We start from the raw sequence: 22,500 nt of genomic DNA, 5'->3' as shown, positions 1-22,500 counted from the left end.
GAGCCATCATCATTACCACCACCACCACCACCACCACCACCAACTTCACTACTGCCAAAAAATGCTTCCACATTCTCTTATCCTTTTCTGCCCCTAATACTTATCCTCTTCTTCCAACATCATCATTAATTTTTGACACCTCCACCACCACTACCATCACCAAAACAACAATAACCAACACCACCACAACCACCAACACTACCACTACCACCACCACCACCAACACTACAACCCACACCAAAACCACCAACACCACCACTACTACTTCCACAACCACCACCACAAAAGCTACCACCATCACTACCACCACCACCACCAGTATCATCTCCACCACTATCATCACCAACACCACTACAACCACCACTGCCACAAACCCCACCATTACAGCCACTACCATCACTACCAACACCACCACAAGCACCAACACCATCACAACCACCAACACAACCTCAACTACTACCACAACCACTACCACTACAAACCTCACTGACACCACTTCAACTACCCCATCACTAACGCCACCACCAACACCACCACTACCACTAAAACACCCACCAACACCACTACAACCACTTCATCACTACCACCACCACCACCACCACTGCCACAATCCCCAATACCACTACAACCACCACCACCACTACAACCACCACAATCACCACCACCACAAACGCCACTGGCACCACTACAACCACCACCATCGCTACCACAATCACCACCACTAACACCACCACCATCACCACCAACCCCAACATCACCCCCGCCTCTTTCTTCTTAACCTTATACTTGTTATGTAAAATTAACTCATGCAATTCCACCCCCATCCCTGCCGCCACACTTTCACCGTCTTAATTTTTTTTTTTTCGAAACGAAAATCCAAAAACGCTGGTTCTTCTTTCTTCAAATGAACATTTCCACTGCACATCACTGCAATTGATGCTATTGTGTTGTACACCATTCTGCACATTCCATCGCAAGTGCAGCATGCATTGCATCGGAATCGGCAACAAAAGAAAATAAGGAAATCATGTCCGAGATTGATGTCAATCACAGATTGGGATTAAAAGAAGAATTTGTGAATACCAGGGGAATGCATGCATGCGTATGTGTACCCACACACACACACACACACACACACACACATATATACACACACATATACATATATATATATATATATACATATACATGCATACATACATGTACATACAGGTATATATATACATGTAGGCGTGGCTGTGTGGTAAGAAGTTTGCTTCCCAACCACATGGTTCCGAGTTCAGTCCTTTTGCATGGCACCTTGGGCAAGTATCTTCTACTGTACCCTTGAACCAGCCAGAGCCTTTGTGAGTGGATTTATTAGACAGAAACTGAAAGAAGCCTGTCTTGTATAGACATACATACACACACACACACACACACACACACATATATATGTATATATAGCAATAACAAAATGGAGGGAATTAATATGTGGTACTCATCAACTTGCAGACATTGTATTATGTCAATTTACCTGTTTATTTGTTTACTAAAAGGACAATAATAACAATATACAAACACATGTGACATATTATGTCATATCAGTAATTAGAAAGGACATCTAGTGACCACACATACACAAACATACAGGGAGTAAATAGACACCTTTAATTTTCAAAATTTCTGATCTAAGCATCTTAATATGTTTTCAGCAATGTAGAATTTACAATGTAATTATTCTTTTTCATTCCAGGTGCCATTATATTAAACATTTGCAAAGAGTAACCAGGCAACGCACAAAAAATTCAGCAGAACTGTCAGATTTTCAAAGAGGTTGTATTGTTGGGCAATCTGAGGCTGGTCTTAACCAGTGAAAAATTGCTGAAAATCTTCAAATTCCTCTTGCTACTGTTAATAGAATTATAGTGCAATTCAAAAGCCAAGGAAAAGAATCAACAGATTCTCGTCTCGGCCGACCTGGGCCTTCGGAAAGGAAGCTTCACTGTTTGAAGAGAATTGTGGAAAACAAACCCTGTTCAAAGGCTTCTGACAATGCAAAACAGCTAGAAGTTAGTCCAAGAACGTGTGTTACATATCCATATCTGCATAAGCTTGGGTATTATGGACGAGCAGCTAGAAGAAAACCTTTCCTTCAACCAATTAATATCAAATAAAAGATTTAGAAAGTTAAAAGTGTCTATTTACTTCCTGCATGTCTGTGTATATATATATATATATATATGCAGAGATTCTTCAGATATATTCATTTGCATGAAACCAATGGTAGCTTTAACACACACACATCATTATCATCATCATCATTTAAAGTCTGTTTTCCACACTGGCAATAAATGGTGGTGAACACTGATGTTCCATGAGAAAGTCTTGATGAGAATAAAAAGGAGGAACTACAGAATTGAGACATAGAGGGTAACTAGAAGTTTCTGCTGGACAGCTTGCTGAGTACCACAGACCAACCAGACCTAGGGTGACATGATGGTGGATTGATGTAGACAAGGCCATTAGAGTGAAGAAACAGGCCTGGAAGAATGGTGGGAGCAGGGTATTATATCAGGTGGCTTGGAGGGAAGAATCGGATAGGAGGAAGTTTATCAATGTTCTGTGACATGAGTAGCAGAGGCTTGAAGTGTTTCAGATTGCAAGACAGTCTGTCAGAGAGATTGTGATGTGGTAGGAGAGAAATGTGTTTGTTTGGATGAGGGCTAACTTGCAGTTTATGATTCTGCAAAGAAGGAGGCTTGGAAGTGCCACCATGACAGGTTGCTAAGTGTAGAGAATGCATGGGAGAAGGAGAGCCTGCCCAATGTGGACCCAACAGAGGGGCCAGCTAACTGAATCAACAGAAGCTTAGGAGATAAAGCAATTAAGGATACGAAGGCCCATCAGGAATCACTGCTGAAATGCTTAAAATCTCTTGCTGAATGAGATACGGCTTAGTCACCCTCAGTAGTTAACACGTTGCCTGCCACAGGATATCGATATGATCTGCTTCTATTTACCAAAAAGGTTTTATTACCTTTCTTAAATCAGAAAGCTGAAATATTTTGTGTGGTGGTATTGTTGTTGTTGGCACTCCGTCACTTACAACGTTGAGGGTTCCAGTTGATCCGATCAACGGAACAGCCTGCTCGTGAAGTTAACGTGCAAGTGGCTGAGCACTCCACAGACACGTGTACCCTTAACGTAGTTCTCGGGGTATATTCAGCGTGACACAGAGTGTGACAAGGCTGACCCTTTGAATTACAGGTACAACAGAAACAGGAAGTAAGAGTGAGAGAGAAAGTTGTGGTGAAAGAGTACAGCAGGGTTCACCACCATCCCCTGCCGGAGCCTCGTGGAGCTTTAGGTGTTTTCGCTCAATAAACACTCACAACGCCCGGTCTGGGAATCGAAACTGCAAGTCCGCTGCCCCAACCACTGGGCCATTGTGCCTCCACTGTGTGGTGGTATATACGTACATAGTACATGTAATTACACTACAATAATATGATACGAGTTATCTCGTAGCAATGCAAAATGCTCAGATTGGTTTGCTATGAAAGCTTTGAGGGTATGTTGTTCATTATTTGACTATGTCTCTTCATTGTATAATGTTTTTATTTTTTTCAGATTTATAAAGAACTATTATAAATTTTCATTTGTAATATATAAGATGCCAAAAAGCCTTGCCAATGAAAAAAAATTGCTGGAATGCTTCAGGAACTATCGGAAGATGATATATTAGAGTCAGAGAGTAAATACTCAGATGCTTTGGATAAAAATTATGTAGCAAACACCAGTGGAAGTAATACCAGTGAGACCAGTTCTACTGACGAAGATAAACAATTAGTTGCTCGAGGTCATAAGAGACAATGCAGTTCTCCTTCACCAAATTCTCCAGCACCAACTGCATCGTCATCTAATATGTATACCTGATATATATAGATGTTTTACCAAATAGATTTCCTGGCAGGTGCCATGATACAAGTTAACTCGTATCATTAGGCAAATAAAAGGCGTCTTTAGTGCTTCCACAACACACTCACAATGTTAGTTCCAGATGCCAGTTCATTTTAAGCGTGTCACAATAAAATAGACCTCTACAAGTATGCTCGTATCTGGCAAAATTGTATAGATTGCCAACAATGAGATAGCTTGTAGTTGGCAATCAACGTGTTAATCAGATTGTTCACGAGGGATTCATGCCTAATGATTAGTGTAGCAGCATAATTGTCAACTGTCTTCGTTCTTATGCATTACATGGCCATGTAATGCATATGAATGAAGACAGTTGCATTAAGAAGTGCCAGTCTTTAATTGTAGAGGGAATATGTTGAAGGGGTAGACCCAAGAAGGCTCGGGATGAAGTGGTGAGAACGAGTCTACAGATGTTGGGATTCACAGAAGTGATGACAGGGAACCAAGACTCTTGATGGTTTGCTGCGCTGGAAAAGACACGTGAAGCTAAGTTAAAGCATGCTTGTCCTTGTATACAGGTTCATTCCTCTGCATTCCTCTTCAGCTGAGCTTTTCTGACCTTGCAGGCTCATGGGTGCTGGTGCCACATAAAAAGCACCTGCCCCAGTGTGGCGTAAAAGCATCCAGTACATTCGGTAAAATGGTTGGTGTCAGGAAGGACGTCCAGTTGCCATAGAAACCATACCAAAGCAGATCTTGTCAGTGTTGCTGCCATATAACAAACATCCAGTTTACTCTGTAAAGTGGTTGGCATTAAGAAGGGCATCCTGCCTTAGAAACTTTGCCAAAACAGACATGAAGCCTGGGTGGCTCTTCAGCTGGACAGCTCCTGTAAAACTGTCCATCCCATGCCAGCATTGAAAATGGACGTTAAGTGATGATGATGATATATTCATAAATGTATGTGTGTGTGTGTGTGTGTGTGTGTGTGTATATATATATATATATATATATATATATATATAGATATATATATATATATATATACATATATACACACATACACACATATATATATATATATATACATATGCACACATACAGAAGGAGAGATAGACACACAGATAGATGTAGACATATCTATGTACATGCATACATACAGCCATATATATATAGTTATATATATATATATGCATATATATATATATGGGTTTCTGTATGGTTCCTACAGACCAATGGATTTTTGCTCACCTGTTGTACATCTGCCAAAAGCAAAGTGGCGCTAGGAAGCAAGAAAGAAGACATATTATTATCGTTTTTTTTTAATATATATTTTCTTAAAGATGTTCAGCAATTTTTGGGCACCTGTCAACCAGCCCACAACGTTTTCCAGCTGTCAAATGCTGGGATTTTTCCCAAGTGGTGATTTTGGATGAAGAGAGAGAGAGAGAGAGAGAGAGAGAGAGGGAGAGAGAGAGAGGGGGAGAGAGCTGAGCTAAGATCCGACTTCTAAGAATCCTCTTCACTACAACAACTGCTACCAAAACAAAAACCCCATCATCTTGCAATAACAAAAAAAAAAAATAATAAATAAATAAATAAAAAAAAACAACATAAAAACCATTGAAAAAAACCCCATATATATCCTAAAACATTCCTATAAAATTTATCACTGCTCACTTGTCAGAATAGAAAACAAAATACATGCAAAATCACATCGTTTTATTGGAATTTAATCCATCTATATTTTCCCTACAATGTTATTTTATGCATTTTTTGATGCATATTATGGTTGTTGTTAGTGTGGTTGCTGTTGTTTTTATCTTTGTTGTTTTTGTTGTCGTTTCTGTCCAAGTTACTATCTCAAATTTTATTATTATTATTATTATTATTATTATTATTATTATCTTAATACTTATTTATGTTATCTACATTAGTGTTGTTGTGGTTTTTATCTAGTTTAATATTGAAATCTGATCCAATACATTCATATTCAAAGAAATCACATCTATATGTGTGTGTGTGTATATACACACACATATATCCATATTTATGTATATACATACATACATGCAGACATATACACACACAGACACTCACAAAAGGAAGAGATACACATACTTATGCTTATATGTGTATATACACATGCATTCATATATATATATATACATATACATGCACCTCTCTCTCTCTATATATATATATATATAAATATATATATATATATATATATATATATATATATATACACACACACAAGAAGGAAGAGACATACAAGCTTACACATATGTATCAACACACACACATATATACAAACGAAAATATGAATATATATACATATATACACACATGATGGTATCATTGAAAAGACAAGTGTACAAATGTATCTTTATGAATAAACATCAATTACTCCTCTCTGTTTAACCAAGTACAATTTAGAACTATTGACGAATGGAAAGATAATGCTTTTTACTTTTATTTTTGGCTTGTTTTTTACTCTTTTAAATATTCATAAATTTAATCAGGGAAAATTTTTAATTAGCATAATGCAATTATTGGTAGAATTAATAAAAGCTACGTAAAATTACAAAATAAAATTGATGTTACTTAATTTAACAACATTTTAGAAAAATATTTAAATTTTTGTTATTAATGGGTTCGTAAAATTCTTAGAGCAGCAGAAAAAAAATTGCTGCGTAGCGTTGGTTTTGAGTCTTACTGTTCTGAGTTCAAATCCCAGGAAGGTTAAGTTTGCTTTCATCCTTTCGGGGTCAATAAAAATTATGTATTAGATAAGTACTTGAATCAGTTGTATTGACTAAGCCATTTACCTCACAAAATTGCAGGCCTTGTGCCATTGATTCTGATGCAGCTTGCATCTATCATCCTTACACAATTCAAAGCTTGGATTTTTTATCATTGAGGTTTACTCCTCTAGGTATGTTTGGTCTGGGGCTGTTTATTTTTATATTCACAGCTAACCTTCTAATCGGAAGACCTTTCCCCTATCTGTTTACCTAGAGGTAGTGATGTTTAGTGACTTTATTTCACGTTGTTCCAGTGGAGGCGCAATGGCCCAGTGGTTAGGGCAGCGGACTTGCGGTCATAGGATCGCGGTTTCGATTCTCAGACCGGGCGTTGTGAGTGTTTATTGAACGAAAACACCTAAAGCTCCACGAGGCTCCGGCAGGCGATGGTGGCGAACCCTGCTGTACTCTTTCACCACAACTTTCTCTCACTCTTACTTCCTGTTTCTGTTGTGCCTGTAATTCAAAGGGTCAGCCTTGTCACACTGTGTCACGCTGAATCTCCCTGAGAACTACGTTAAGGGTACACGTGTCTGTGGAGTGCTCAGCCACTTGCACGTTAATTTCACGAGCAGGCTGTTCCATTGATCAGATCAACCGGAACCCTCAACGTCGTAATCGACAGAGTGCTCCTCAGTGATGTTGGACCAAGAAGTGTAGAAGGTGGACTTTGTTGTTGTGGAATGGGTTGGAATCTGGCCACAGTAATAAAATAATAATGACCAACCACTATCAGTTTGTGCTGATTGCTGTTGAGACTTCTGGCATTCTCAGACCCCACCTTACTGATTTCCTCTGCAAAATCAGGATAACAGTGACCCCTCTGAGAAATGAATCCTGCAAAGAGATGGGGGCTGCTACAGTGATTTTTGTAGGCCATTCTCTGTGGCAATGCCAACACAGTCATGGCCATGGGGCATGGCTGAGCACATCACTGGTTCTGGAGTAGGTGGCCGATTGCTCCCTCCTCATCCACCAACGAGGACAGACAAAGGGATTAAGTCAATTACATCAACCACCAGTGTGTAACTGGTAATTATTTAATCAACCTCGAAAGGATGAAAGACTAAGCCGACCTCGGCAGAATTTGAACTCAGTACGTAAATACACAGATGAAATACCGCTAAGCATTTCGTCTGGCGTGCTAACGATTCTGCCAGCTTATTGGTTAAGTATTGGATTAATAATGATTTCAAATTTTGGCCCAATACCAGCAAGTTTGGGGAGGGAATAAATTGATTACATTGACCCCAATACATAACTGGTACTTACTTTATCAACCCCAAAAGGACGAAAGGCAAAGTTGACCATAGTGGCATTCGAACTGTAAATGAGAGAGTAAAGGCAGACGAAATGCTGTAAAGCATTTTGCTTGGATGAAAAGCTGCAAAGTGTTTTACCTGGTGTGCTAACAATTCTTATTTCTTTATTGCCCACAAGGGGCTAAACATAGAGGGGACAGACAAAAGGGTTAAGTCGATTACATCAACCCCAGTGCGTAACTGGTACTTAATTTATCGACCCCGAAAGGATGAAAGGCAAAGTCGACCTTGGCAGAATTTGAACTCAGAACATAACGGCAGACAAAATACTGCTAAGCATTTCGCCCGGCACACTAACAATTGTTATTTATTTATTGCCCACAAGGGGCTAACCATAGAAGGGACAGACAAATGTGTTAAGTCGATTACATTGACACCAGTGTGTAACTGGTACTTAATCTCCCTTAAGTGTGCATTTTGCACCAAAAAGCCAATATGAGAGCTTCTTATTTATTTACTGCCCACAAGGGGCTACACACAGAAGGGACAAACAAGGATAGAGAAAGGGATTAAGTCGATTACATCAACCCCAGTGCGTAACTGGTACTTAATTTATCGACCCAGAAAGGATGAAAGGCAAAGTCGACCTCGGTGGAATTTGAACTCAGAACGTAATGGCAGAGGAACTACCGCTAAGCATTTTGCTCGGTGTGCTAACAATTCTGCCTGCACCAAATTAATAGTGACAGTTATTTGACTAAATCCATTATTTTCAAAATTTATTGAAATGAAGTCAGTGTATTTCAGCAGATATATAGCAACAAAAGGGTTAAAGTGATCAAGATGAAAACCTTCCATCAAAATTTCATGCTAACTCATGTTTGAAACACTAGCTTGATAATGACAGTTATTTCACTAAATTCTTCAATAATTAAAAAAAAAAAGAAGAAGAACTCAAACAAACACTGCATATTTCAATAGAAATATGGTAAACAAAAAAATTAACCCTTCTGATATCGGCTTGCTTGAAACTGCCTTCATTCAGCAATACAAATTTAATTTTAATGCGAGTTGAATTAAAACCTTCCATCAAAATTTCATGTTAATTTAATTTCCAAACACTCGCTTCATGACGACAGCTGTTTTATTAAATTCCTCATTATTTTCAAAATTAAATGAATCAGAGTCAATATATTTCAACAGAAATATCGCAACAAAAGGGTTAAAGATAATTACTTTAAACATGACATCTCTAATTGCTATTGTAACTATCGTTTAATTGCTCTTGGAACTCCTTATAAACATATTTTATATACAGGGAAAATTAATGACATTAATCGTCTAGTATGCAGATTTCTCTGCCGAACGTAAAGCTTATCTATTTCCATTGTTTTGAATTAATCCTGGATTATCTCATAGCTTTGAGATTTTAACGATGTGATTTATTTTCTGGAATAACATTGTAGGTAGGCGTGAGAGGCTGGATGTGGCCAGATTAATCCTTTTTCGTTAAATATATAAAGCTTATCTATTTCCATTGTTTTGAATTAATCCTGGATTATCTCATAGCTTTGAGATTTTAACGATGTGATTTATTTTCTGGAATAACATTGTAGGTAGGCGTGAGAGGCTGGATGTGGCCAGATTAATCCTTTTTCGTTAAATATATAAAGCTTATCTATTTCCATTGTTTTGAATTAATCCTGGATTATCTCATAGCTTTGAGATTTTAACGATGTGATTTATTTTCTGGAATAACATTGTAGGTAGGCGTGAGAGGCTGGATGTGGCCAGATTAATCCTTTTTCGTTAAATATATAAAGCTTATCTATTTCCATTGTTTTGAATTAATCCTGGATTATCTCATAGCTTTGAGATTTTAACGATAGGATTTCTTTTCTAGAATAACATTGTAGGTACGTGTGAGAGGCTGGATGTGGCCAGATTAATCCTTTTTCGTTAAATATATAAAGCTTATCTATTTCCATTGTTTTGAATTAATCCTGGATTATCTCATAGCTTTGAGATTTTAACGATAGGATTTCTTTTCTAGAATAACATTGTAGGTACGTGTGAGAGGCTGGATGTGGCCAGATTAATCCTTTTTCGTTAAATATATAAAGCTTATCTATTTCCATTGTTTTGAATTAATCCTGGATTATCTCATAGCTTTGAGATTTTAACGATAGGATTTCTTTTCTAGAATAACATTGTAGGTACGTGTGAGAGGCTGGATGTGGCCAGATTAATCCTTTTTCGTTAAATATATAAAGCTTATCTATTTCCATTGTTTTGAATTAATCCTGGATTATCTCATAGCTTTGAGATTTTAACGATAGGATTTCTTTTCTAGAATAACATTGTAGGTAGGCGTGAGAGGCTGGATGTGGCCAGATTAATCCTTTTTCGTTAAATATATAAAGCTTATCTATTTCCATTGTTTTGAATTAATCCTGGATTATCTCATAGCTTTGAGATTTCACTGATATCTCTTTTTCTTTTATTTTTACTCTTTTTTACTTGTTTCAGTCATTTGACTGTGGCCATGCTGGAGCACTGCCTTTACTCGAGCAAATCGACCCCAGGACTTATTCTTTGTGAGCCTAGTACTTATTCTATCAGTCTCTTTTGCTGAACCGCTAAGTTACGGGGACGTAAACACACCACCATCGGTTGTCAAGTGATGTTGGGGGACAAACACAGACACACAAACATATACACACACACACACACACATATATATATATATATATATATATATATATATATATACAAACACAATTTTGTCAGTGAACAGGTCACGGTCTCAAAGCGACGAAAATATTTTGACAAATTAGATTCACTTCAACATTTAAATTTAATATATATATACTACAGGCTTCTTTCAGTTTCCGTCTACCAAATCCACTCACAAGGCTTTGGTCGGCCCGAGGTTATAGTAGAAGACACTTGCAAAGGCAAAAATAATAATAATAATAATAATAATAATAAGAGGATGCAGTACCAGACAGTGGCTCTCGTGACTTCTGATCTTAACTGATTGGAAGTGTTATCACGTACATTCTGTCTTTGGTGTAAAAGATGGGCTACGGCAAATATTCTGCTCAATACAACAGATTTGCTTGTCAGTTGTTTGACTTTAACCAGTTGAGCATGTCCCTTGGTGGCTGACAACTATGTGCATCTCTGATCAGGAGCAGAAGTAGTGGGGGAGCATCATAGCCATGTGTTGAGAGGAATTCTTTGGGGTTTGAATAATTCACCTTTGGAAACATGGGTGTTTCATTCAATATCCTTAAACAACCCTTATTCAAGACCTTTTGAGTGGGATGGCCTACTCGACCTGAAGAAAATTCCATCTGGGTCCCCCCTGCGAGGTCATGTGCTATTTATCTTGATATGAGATCGCCATGTTGTGCACATATGGTTGTGATGCATGTGCCTGGTGTACTCTTATCAGATGGGTGGTCATGGTGGGTATACTGAGTTTTGTGTATTTACCCCAATGTCACTTTGATGGCATTCAAAAATATACTGAATAATAATAATAATGAGTTCAAATTTTGGCACAAGGCCAGCAATTTGAGGGGAGGGGGTAAATCAATTACATTCTCCCCCCCCACCCCCCACCCCCCGTGCTCAACTGATACTTATTTCATCGACCCCAAAAGGATGAAAGGCAACGTCACCCTCAACCACATTTGAACCCATAATGTAAAGACAGACAGTTTAATGTAAAATTTCACATTGGCTCTTTCTTCCAACTTCCTGTCCATGACAAAAATCGCAGACTACAGCATATGCATGATCACAAAAACACAAATTCCACAACTTGTGAAGTAAACGCAGTGGTGTCACTCAACACACTGCCTCATGAAGGTCACTGCTAGCTCTCACTGTGCATGCAACCATGTGCTGCCATCTGTTGATGTGCTACAGAACTAGTCCAGGACCTTTTTGATATCACTTCATTCATTCATACCTACCTACCTACTTACCTACCTACTACCTACCTATCTACATACCTACCTACCTACATGCATACATACATACATACCTACATACATACATACATATGTAGGAAAGAGAAAGAGAAATTCGTACATAACAAGTGCAATCTTTGAGTGGAACAGTAAAAATATGCAAGACTTTTCTCAAGTTCCAAATGAGAATTTGTCTGTGTTAACTACATCCCAAAGATGGAGCCTTGTATCTTTGTTGGAAACCAGCTCCCTCCAAAGTGTAAGATTTATAATAATCAAAAAATAGAAGCGACATACATACATACATCTTCTGTGTGTAAATGCCTAAGTGACAATCAGGATAGCCTAAGATTTTCAGAAAAAGAAATCAACCAACTAACTTGCACATTATAAATACAATCAGTAAGTGGAAGAATAAAGATATGCAAAACTTTTCTCAAGTTCAAAATGTGATATTGTTTTTGCTGTCTACGTACCAACAATGACGTTTTCTATTTTTGCTAGAAACCAGCTCCTTTTTCAAAGAAAGAATTTAAACAATTAAAACAAAAGAGAACATACGTACGTACATACATACATACATCTTTGTTAGTAAATTCTTGAGTGACAATCTAGATAAGCAAGGTTTTCAGGAAAAGAAATCAACCAACCAACTCGCACATTACAAATACAATCTGTAAGTGGAAGAATAAAAATATGTAAGACTTTCCTCATGCTGAAAATATGACATTGTTTTTGTTCTCTACATCCTAGACGATGTAGTTTTGTATTTTTGTCAGAAACCAGCTCCTTCCCCGTAATTTAAAACTAAAGCGAACTTACATGCATATGGCTCTTGTAAACACCCATCAACAACATCCCCATCCATGCCACCACATATCAACACCCTCACCCTGCAACTAACATAACCAGCACTACCACCACCACCACAATGGATATTAACACCAACACCGCCATATTTCCTACCAACGCTAACATACCCATTTAAAACACAGATGTATAGACATACACATACCTTCCGCAATACACACACATTCTCATAACTAGATATACAAAGACGCACCGCAACACAAACACACATCAGTACTACACACACACATACATACACACACAAACATACATGCATAAATATGATACACACACACACATATATATATATATACACAACGACTTCCATATCAAACATGGTACAAGGCTATCAGTCTATCAAAACGAAATAGTAATCAGTGAGGCAATCTAATGAAACAAATGTGGACTCCAAAAATATAAAACAATAATATAACACAAACCTACCAACAATACCACAAGCATTTCTAATACCACCACTGCCACCACCACCAGTATCATGAATGTTTCCTACAGCAATGGTTCTGTCTAATTACCAATCCACCACCAGTACCACTACCACCACCACCACCACCACAATATTGCATATAGTGCAAGGCTATCAAACTATCGTGTGAAATATTAATCTGTGAGGCAGTGTAACAAAACAATTGTGGAGTCCCAAAATACAACCAACATTAACAGCAACCACCACCACCACCACTACTAGTTTTATGTTTTAATGAGCCCACCTCACTACCTAGCTACCTATCTACTAATCTACCTTCTTTACAAATCCACCCAACAGTACTACCACAAAAACCACCACCACCACCACCACCACCACCACCATTGCTATCATCACCACCAGCACCACCACCCACCACTACTACCAACACCACTAACACCTTCCTTTTCAACAAACCCACACCTATCTCCCTCCTCACCTACCTTACATCTCTACTAATCTGCCTGCCAGCAACACTACCGCCAAAACCACAACAAACACAACCTCCACCACTGACACCACCATCAGCTTCCTTTGTCAATGTACCCAACTATCTACCTCCCCATCTATCAATCTACACACTTATCTGCCAATCCACCCTGCACTACGAACAAAGCCACAACCACCATCACCACCACCACCATGCAACCATCAACCAACACCACTATTGGCCTCCTTTATCAATGAACCTACCTATCTACCTTCTTACCAACCTATCATGTAATCCTCACACCTGCAATGCTACCACCAACACAACCACCATCACCACCGATAACAACAACCATAAAAACACCATTAACTTCCTTTTACGATTAACCCATCTACCTAACTACATATCTATTCAGTAATCTACTTGCTTATCTAGCAGTCCACCCACTGGCAGTGCTATTACCAAAACCACCACGTTCAATATTAACATTACTACTACCAACCACCACCATGAACGCAACCAAAACCACTGATACCAGAACCACCACCACCACCACTAACACAGCTACTACCAAAACCACTAGATCCAGCATTACCAGCAATAACTGCAATACTAACACCACCACCACTACCATCACCACCATGCTAATACCAGCACCACTGCCATCAACACTACCACTACTACCATCACCATGACCAGCATTAACACTAACCACCACTACATCCAATATTAAAATTACTATCACTAACCACCACCACCACCACCAACAACAACAACACCACCACTGACACTAAAACCACTGCTACTACTACTACTACTACTATCAAAACCATCACAGTCAGCATTAACGCCAACCACCACCACGACCACCACAACCAACACTACCACCAACGCCACTACTACCATCATCACAACCAATACCTCTACCACTAAAACCACCACAATCAGCACTTAGTGCCAACCACCACCACACTCCACCCCCAATGCCACCACCACCACCGCCGCCACCACCATCACCACCAATAGCACTTCCCCCTCCAGGGTCCTTACCTTTAATAACATTTTCATATTATCTCGGTGGAGAAAATTTTTAAACGAAATTTTCCCTTAATTATATATTTTTAACGAGATAGCAATCTTGTTAATTTCCACAAATTAACGACTGATACGAACCGCTGAGAGCAGTGAGATGGTTTAGAAAGGTGGGGGTGGGAGTGGGGCGACGGAGGAGGCATGAAGGGAGGGGGAGGGGGAGGCACGAAGGGTATAGGTGGTTGCAAAAGCCTAAGTGGTAGTAGTGATATGGTGAATATGATTGTTGTTGTGGTAGTGGTGGTGTTGGTGGTGGTGGTAGTTGTGATGGTGGTGGTGGTTGTGGTGGTGTGATGTTGGCTGTGGTGGTATTGGTTGTGGTGGTGGTGGTGGTGGTGGTGGTAGTTGTGATGGTGGTGGTTGTGGTGGTGTGATGTTGGTTGTGGTGGTATTGGTTGTGGTGGTGGTAATCGTCAGTATAGTATACTAACTACTATACTGCACATTAGATAATGTAGTCCTAGATACACTATGCCTGAACAAAAGGTGGGATGGTCATAACTGGAACATCATTAATTATAAGTCGACTGGATCAGGACTGACCTGGGGTTAAACAACAACAACTATAGCCACTAATACTAATTACTATACGATACATTAGATAATGTAGTCCTAGATACATTATGTCTAAATATAGAATGGGATGGTCACCGCTGGAACATGTTTGATCATAGGTCTACAGGAACAGGATTGACCTGGGGTTAACCAACAACTATAACTGCTAATACTAACTATTATACTGTACATTGGATAATGTAGTCCTAGATACACTATGAATAAAAGAGGGGATGGTCACAGCTGGAAGATCTTTGATTACAGGTCTACTGGATCAGGACTGACCTGTGGCTAAACAACAATCACTATGGTCACTTGGTTAAATACTAGCCAGAACCTTGCCAGAAGGTGGCATGCTGGGGGCATTGTGCTGTGCAGACAAGAGAGTCTCTGAAACTCAGCATCACTTTCATCAAACCAGTCCCTATGATTGGCTACAGCATATCTCAGTGTTTTAGCTGAGTTGAAAACACCCAGTCTTTCCTCCCAAGCTGTAATGGTGTTTGATGCTAGATAAGTGATTCTAAAGTTTCTTCTCACAAGAGGATCATATAGCTGATAGACATTCAGAGGCCGAGGAACCGCAGCTGGCCCTCCTCTCCTTCACCCTAATTACAATCTGGAACTTTGCTTGCGCCAAGCAGTAGTCTATTGACCACTCGAATCCATGGAAGGACAGACATGACATTACAAATGTCATAGATATCATGTTTACAAATGATGACATAATCCAGCAGGAGGAAGATACTAGACCTTGAGTGCATCCATGCTGTGTGGTCACCTCTGAACATAAAGTCAGTGTTTGCAATGTGGAGACCATATTCTTTGCAAAGCTCTAGGGATATCAAACCACTGCTATTCACCATTCCAATATGGAACTGCTTAAGAGAGTTTCATGTTTGCCTCTGTTCCAACTCTGGCATTGAAATCCCCCAGTGGAATGACTTTGTCATACTTTGGGGTTTCTCTCAGTACAGCTCTCATTTGGGCATCGAAAGTTGTTTTATCTTCATCAGAACCGGACAGAATGGGAGGGTAAACAAATCACCTGTCTCTCAAGTGCAGAAGCAGAACCATCAAATGATCCTTTATAGGGATAGATCACTTGTGAGTTTTCTAAGGAGTACCACAGGTAACATGGAATCCAGTACAACCTGTTGCATGGTCGGGTCTTCAACAACTAAACTAGCAGCCCCACTAGGCGTCCCTGGTGAGGAGGGTTACTAGAAACCCAGCAGAACTAAAAACAAGACCTGTCAAAAGGATAGATGAACCTAGTGTTGGTTCAGTGAGTATCTGGAAATAGCACAAGTACTCAGCAACTCTGAGTTGGTGTCTGGTGTACCGCTAATGCATGTCTCTAGAAGATCACTCGGTGACTCTTTTCTATCCACAGAGATTTTTACCCAAATTTTACATGCCATTATTTAGGGCCTTATTCACCAATAACAAAGAAAATTTATTAATGTTTAGCACAAACAAAGGTCAAGCCACATTTTTTTCTATGTAGCTGCTCTGCTTGTAAAATTGTGCCTTATCTACAATCGGGTGCCTTATCTACAATCGACCAGGCAATTTTGAATTTGTGAGGACTTGCCTCACATAAAATGCAACAAACTGTGACATATTTTTCTCAAGGTTGTTAAATGAATGTCTGTGTTTATAAAATCGATTTTTGAATGTCAATTTAGTTGTCCCAATATATATATTTTTAGGTTTGTCTCTGTTGTTTGTTTCTACTTCAGTGCAGTATGTTATCGACTTTTGGCAAACAGTTACCATCTAGTGGGCAGTTCTCACGAACTCTGAGGCTGCATGATCATTGTTAGACAGCTGATGATGATGCTGATGACAGTGATGATGATGATGATGATGATGATGATGGTGATGATGATGGCGATGGTTATGGTGGTGATGCTGATGATGATGACAATGATGATGATGAGGATGATGATGACAACAACCAATATATACAACAAACAAAAATGCAGATATAACCACCATCACCACACTACCCCACCCCACCGACCAGTCAATCAACTACAACAATAACAACAGCAAAACAACTACTATAACCACTACCACTATGACAATCACCAATACTACCACCACTACCACCACCACCACCAACAACAACACCATGTACTACCACCGATCCTTCCCCCTGCAGCACCAACCATGCCCACCACAGCATACTGTAACAGCAGCCAATAATAAAAACAACCAGAGAACAACAATAAACGAAACCAACCCTACCCATACACCCACCCCCACCCCCTCGATCTCCATCAGTAAGGAACATTTTTCCAATACTCCAAATGATTGGAATCAATCAAGACCTGTCGATATCGGGAATATATTCAGCTGTTGATTTCTTGTACACAGGGCTACATAACATTGTGACACAAAAATAAAAAAAACATTATTGTTATTACCACCACCACCACCACCACCACAATCCCTACTACAACTACTACTACCACCACCACCACCACCACAACCCCTACTACAACTACTACTACCACCACCACCACCACCACAACCACCACTACCAGCACCACCACAACCCCTACTACAACTACCACCACCACCACCACCACTATCAGCACCACCACAACCCCTACTACAACTACCACCACCACCACCACAACCCCTACTACAACTACTACTACTACCAACACCACCACCACAACCCCTACTACAACTACTACTACCACCACCACTACCAGCACCATCACAACCCCTACTACAACTACTACTACTACCACCACCACAACCCCTACTACAACTACCACCACCACCACAACCCCTACTATAACTACTACTACTACCACCACCACCACAACCCCTACAACTACTACTACCACCACCATCACCACCACTACCACCACCACCACAACCCCTACTACAACTACCACCACTATCACCACTACCAGCACCACCACAACCCCTACTACCACTACCAGCACCACCACAACCCCTACTACAACTACTACTACCACCACCACCACCACTACTACTACTACCACCACAACCACAACCCCTACTACAACTACTACCACCACCACCACCACTGCCGCTGCTACTACTACTACTGTTGTTATTAGTATTATTATTATTGTTACTATTATTATCATTATCTCTACTATTATTGTTATCATTATCATTATCATTATTATTATTATTATTCTTATTCTTATTATTCTTGTAAACACCACTATATAGTTTTATGTCACACTGGCAGATTGTAAATAAAACAATTATTACTGTTGCTGTTGTATTATTATTATTATTATTATTACTATTATTACTATTATTACTATTATTATTATTATTATTATAATCATTCAGTAGTCTTATTTCTATCCCGTGCTTTCACTGCCCTACCGAGCACAACTCCATGTGCCTTGGGTACGTACTGTGGTTCGTTGTGATGCTCTTATTTTTACTGTATTACTATTATTATTATTATTATTATCATCATTATTATTATTATTATTGTTGTTGTTGTTGCTGTTATTGTTAGTAGTTTATTGTCAACACCACTACAGAGCTTTATAACACACTGTCAGATTGCAAATAAAACATGACCATCATCATCATCATCATCATCATCAATATTGTCATCACCATCATTGTCATAATCTTCTTCATCACCGCTATCATCATCGTCATTACTATTGCTCTTGATGTTATTCTTATTGTTATTAGTTTATTCGGCACTCTGCTACATAACTTTCTTTTACACTGGCAGATTGTAAAAATCGAAGATTACCTTTGCTATTGTAGTTCATCATCATCTTCTTATTATTATTGAGTGAGAGAGCAGCACATGCCATCAAAATGATGCTGGGGTACAACTACAAGGATACACCAGATACATGCATCACAACCATATGTGCGCGACATGGTGATCTCATATCAAGATATATAGTATATGTCCTTTCAGGTGGAGGACAAACACAGACACACAAACATATACACATATTTTTAAGGTGCCACACAGAGGGACTGAACCTGGAACTATGTGGCTGGTAAGCAAGCTTCTTACCACACAGCCATGTAAACAACATATATATATATACACACAAATGTACATACATATATATATATATATACACACAAATGTACATACATATATATATATATATATATATATATATAATGCATACAAAAATATATATATATATGCATACATATAGATACACACATACTTACATATATATATAATATATGCATACATGAATATATATATATATATATATATATACATATATATATATATATATATATATATATATATATATATATATATATATATATATATATATATATATATATATATATATAATATACACACACACAAACACATACGTTCATAACAACTATATATTGCATATATATAAAAGTATGGATGTACATATACTCTCTATTTAAATGAAATGTTTTTCGAGTGATGCCAACTGTCTTACACTTCTATTTTCCATTTAATCCCTATGTATATATATATGCATATCTATCTACCTATCTCTCTCTCTCTCTCTATCTACCTTCCTATCTATCTATCTATCTATCTATCTATCTATCTATCTATCTATCTATCTATCTATATATATATATATATATATATATATATATATATATATATATATATATATATATATATATATATATGTATATATGCATATATATGTCTGTGTGTATATACATCTACATATATATGTGTGTGCGAATGTATGTACACACACACACACACACACACACACACATTTATACACACGTACATCAATGTATGTGTATACATACATGCTTGTGCATAACAACTAACTAAGCATACAAGTTTATTTATTCCAGCTTAACTTCCCCTCTATTATCTTAACCCCAGACTTAGCTTATTCTTTCCTCAATCCCCATCTATTTCAAACAACCCATAAACATATTCTGACCCCTAACCCCACTTATTCCCAATTGCTCCCTACATTCCATCACTTTAGTGACCCTCAATTATTCTTTAACCTTTATATCTTTAACTTCGTATTCCTCTGGCTCCTTTTTACCATTTTACAAAACAACCCCCTTTTTTTTTTTTTTACATATGTTAATATTATCAATCACATTTTAGTTCAGAATTCCCAATTTTCTTGCCAATAAAGACTTCGTTTATTTAAATGAAATTTTCATACAGACCTAAGTGTTTTGAATGGCTGTGTGGTAAAGTGTTTCGCTTCCCAACCATGTGGTGAAGGGTTCCATTTCACCCAGGGCTAGTGTCTACTACTATAATCGATTTACAAATGCAATGACCAATCTTAAAAGCAATTGGATTTTATTCACAAGGTATTGGAATCTTATATGTGTACCATTCTGCCTAAACAATGGACTTACAAATACAATATCCCTACATTCACTCTCTATTTCCTATCTTATCTAAACTAACTATTGTTTAACCATCCCCTCACACCGTCTCCGATGAAGGGATATAATGAATATCCTGGAAACAGCTGTAAGACCTTCTATTTATAAATGTTCTATATATACTGGAGCCTAGCAGCGGGAAGTTTAGACAGTGTTATGTGACAACTTGCTGGGGCTGCCTACTGGACCCTAGCAGCGGAAAATTTAGACAGTGTCACGTGACAACTTGCTGGGGCAGCCTGCTGGAGCCTAGCAGCAGGTATAAAAAGGGGAATTTGACAAGACAGTCACTCGGACGCTGACACTTGTTGATGCTGCATCGAAGAGGCCAGGGAATAGTAGAAAGAAGACATGCACCCAACACCAGAGCTGAAGACACCTCTGAAAGGGGGGGGGGGGGGCCACGTCAAAACGGTAGAGGAGTAGGGGCCGAAACCGGACGTGGTTCCTCCTGATGATGTCTTGAGCTAACTGGATCCTATAAAGGAGCTGTTGTGGTAGCAGACCACGAAACATGGTTGAAATTCCTCCACACTCTTAATTTTTTTTATCTCATTACGAAAAGTAAATCCTTATATATATATATATATATATATATATATATATATATATATATATACGAGGGTGCGCTGAAAAGTTCCTGAAAAGTGCGCTGAAAAGGATCAGTTAATTATAATTTTTTTCAACATATGCCCCTTTCAGGTTCACACACTTATTGCCATGGTCCTTCAGTTTTTCTAAACCCTGCAAAAGAACCAGGAACTTTTGAGCAACCCCTTGTAGACAGATATCAGTCTGTATTTGTTTATGCCATGTCTATAATAAATACTAAATGAAATTAGTTTCAAACAGTAGTATTGGTTCTAAATTTTGGCACAAGGCTTGAAATTTTGAGGGAGAGGATAAGTTGATTATATCGACCCCAGTGTTTAACTGGTACGTAGTTTATCGACCCCAGAAGGATGAAAGACAAAGTCAGCCTTGGCAAATTTGAACTTAGAATGTAAAGATGGATGCAATGCTGCTAAGCATTTAGTCTGGCATGCTAACGATTCTGCCATAGTCATAATAATAATAATAATAATAATAATAATTTCTACTGGGAGCACAAGGCCTCAAATTTGGGGAAGGGATTAAGTCGATTACATCGACCCCAGTGCGTAACTGGTACTTATTTAATCAAGCCTGAAAGGATGAAAGGTAAAGTCATCCCTGGTAGGATTTGAACTCAGAACATAGCGTCAGACGAAATACTGCTAAGCATTTTGCCCAGCATGTTAACAATTCTGCCAGCTCGCTGCCTTAATAATAATTATTATTTATTTCTTTATTACCAAAAGGGGGCTAAACATAGAGGGGACAAGCAAGGACAGACAAAGGGTTTAAGTTGACTACATCGACCCCGGTGCATAACTGGTACTTATTTAATCGACCCCAAAAGGATGAAAGGCAAAGTCGACCTCGGCAGAATTTGAACTCAGAACGTAGCGGCAGACGGAGTACCACTAAGCATTTCACCCGGCATGCTAACAATTCTGCCAGTTTGCCACCTTAATAATAATAATAATAATAATAATAATAATAATAATAATAATAATAATAATAACAGCAATAATAATAATAATAATGACATTTGCTTCATATTTTAGCTCAAGGCCAGTAGTTTTGGGGGAAGGTGTAAGTTGATGACATCAACACCAGTGCTCAACTGGGGCTTATTTTA

At 38.5% G+C, this 22,500-nt stretch overlaps 1 protein-coding gene and 1 long non-coding RNA gene across 10 annotated transcripts in view; one reads left to right on the top strand and one right to left on the bottom strand.

Annotated features, from left to right (window-relative positions):
- The window catches only part of LOC149130355 (uncharacterized), a 14,881-nt gene extending 12,701 nt beyond the window's left edge, over positions 1-2,180 (top strand). Inside the window, exon 3 of the long non-coding RNA XR_016238981.1 lies at positions 1,736-2,180. This is a non-coding gene — a long non-coding RNA (uncharacterized LOC149130355). The remainder of the gene's footprint in view (positions 1-1,735) is intronic.
- Positions 1-22,500, bottom strand: part of LOC106876278 (uncharacterized) — a 1,065,409-nt gene that overhangs the window by 323,575 nt on the left and 719,334 nt on the right. The window lies entirely within an intron of this gene.

This window comes from Octopus bimaculoides, chromosome 29 (assembly GCF_046866305.1).
Source record: "Octopus bimaculoides isolate indiv1 chromosome 29, ASM4686630v1, whole genome shotgun sequence".
In the NCBI taxonomy this organism is placed as follows: domain Eukaryota; kingdom Metazoa; phylum Mollusca; class Cephalopoda; order Octopoda; family Octopodidae; genus Octopus; species Octopus bimaculoides.
Note: the sequence above shows the minus strand (reverse complement) of the source record. Positions and strands in the feature narration are given on the sequence as shown.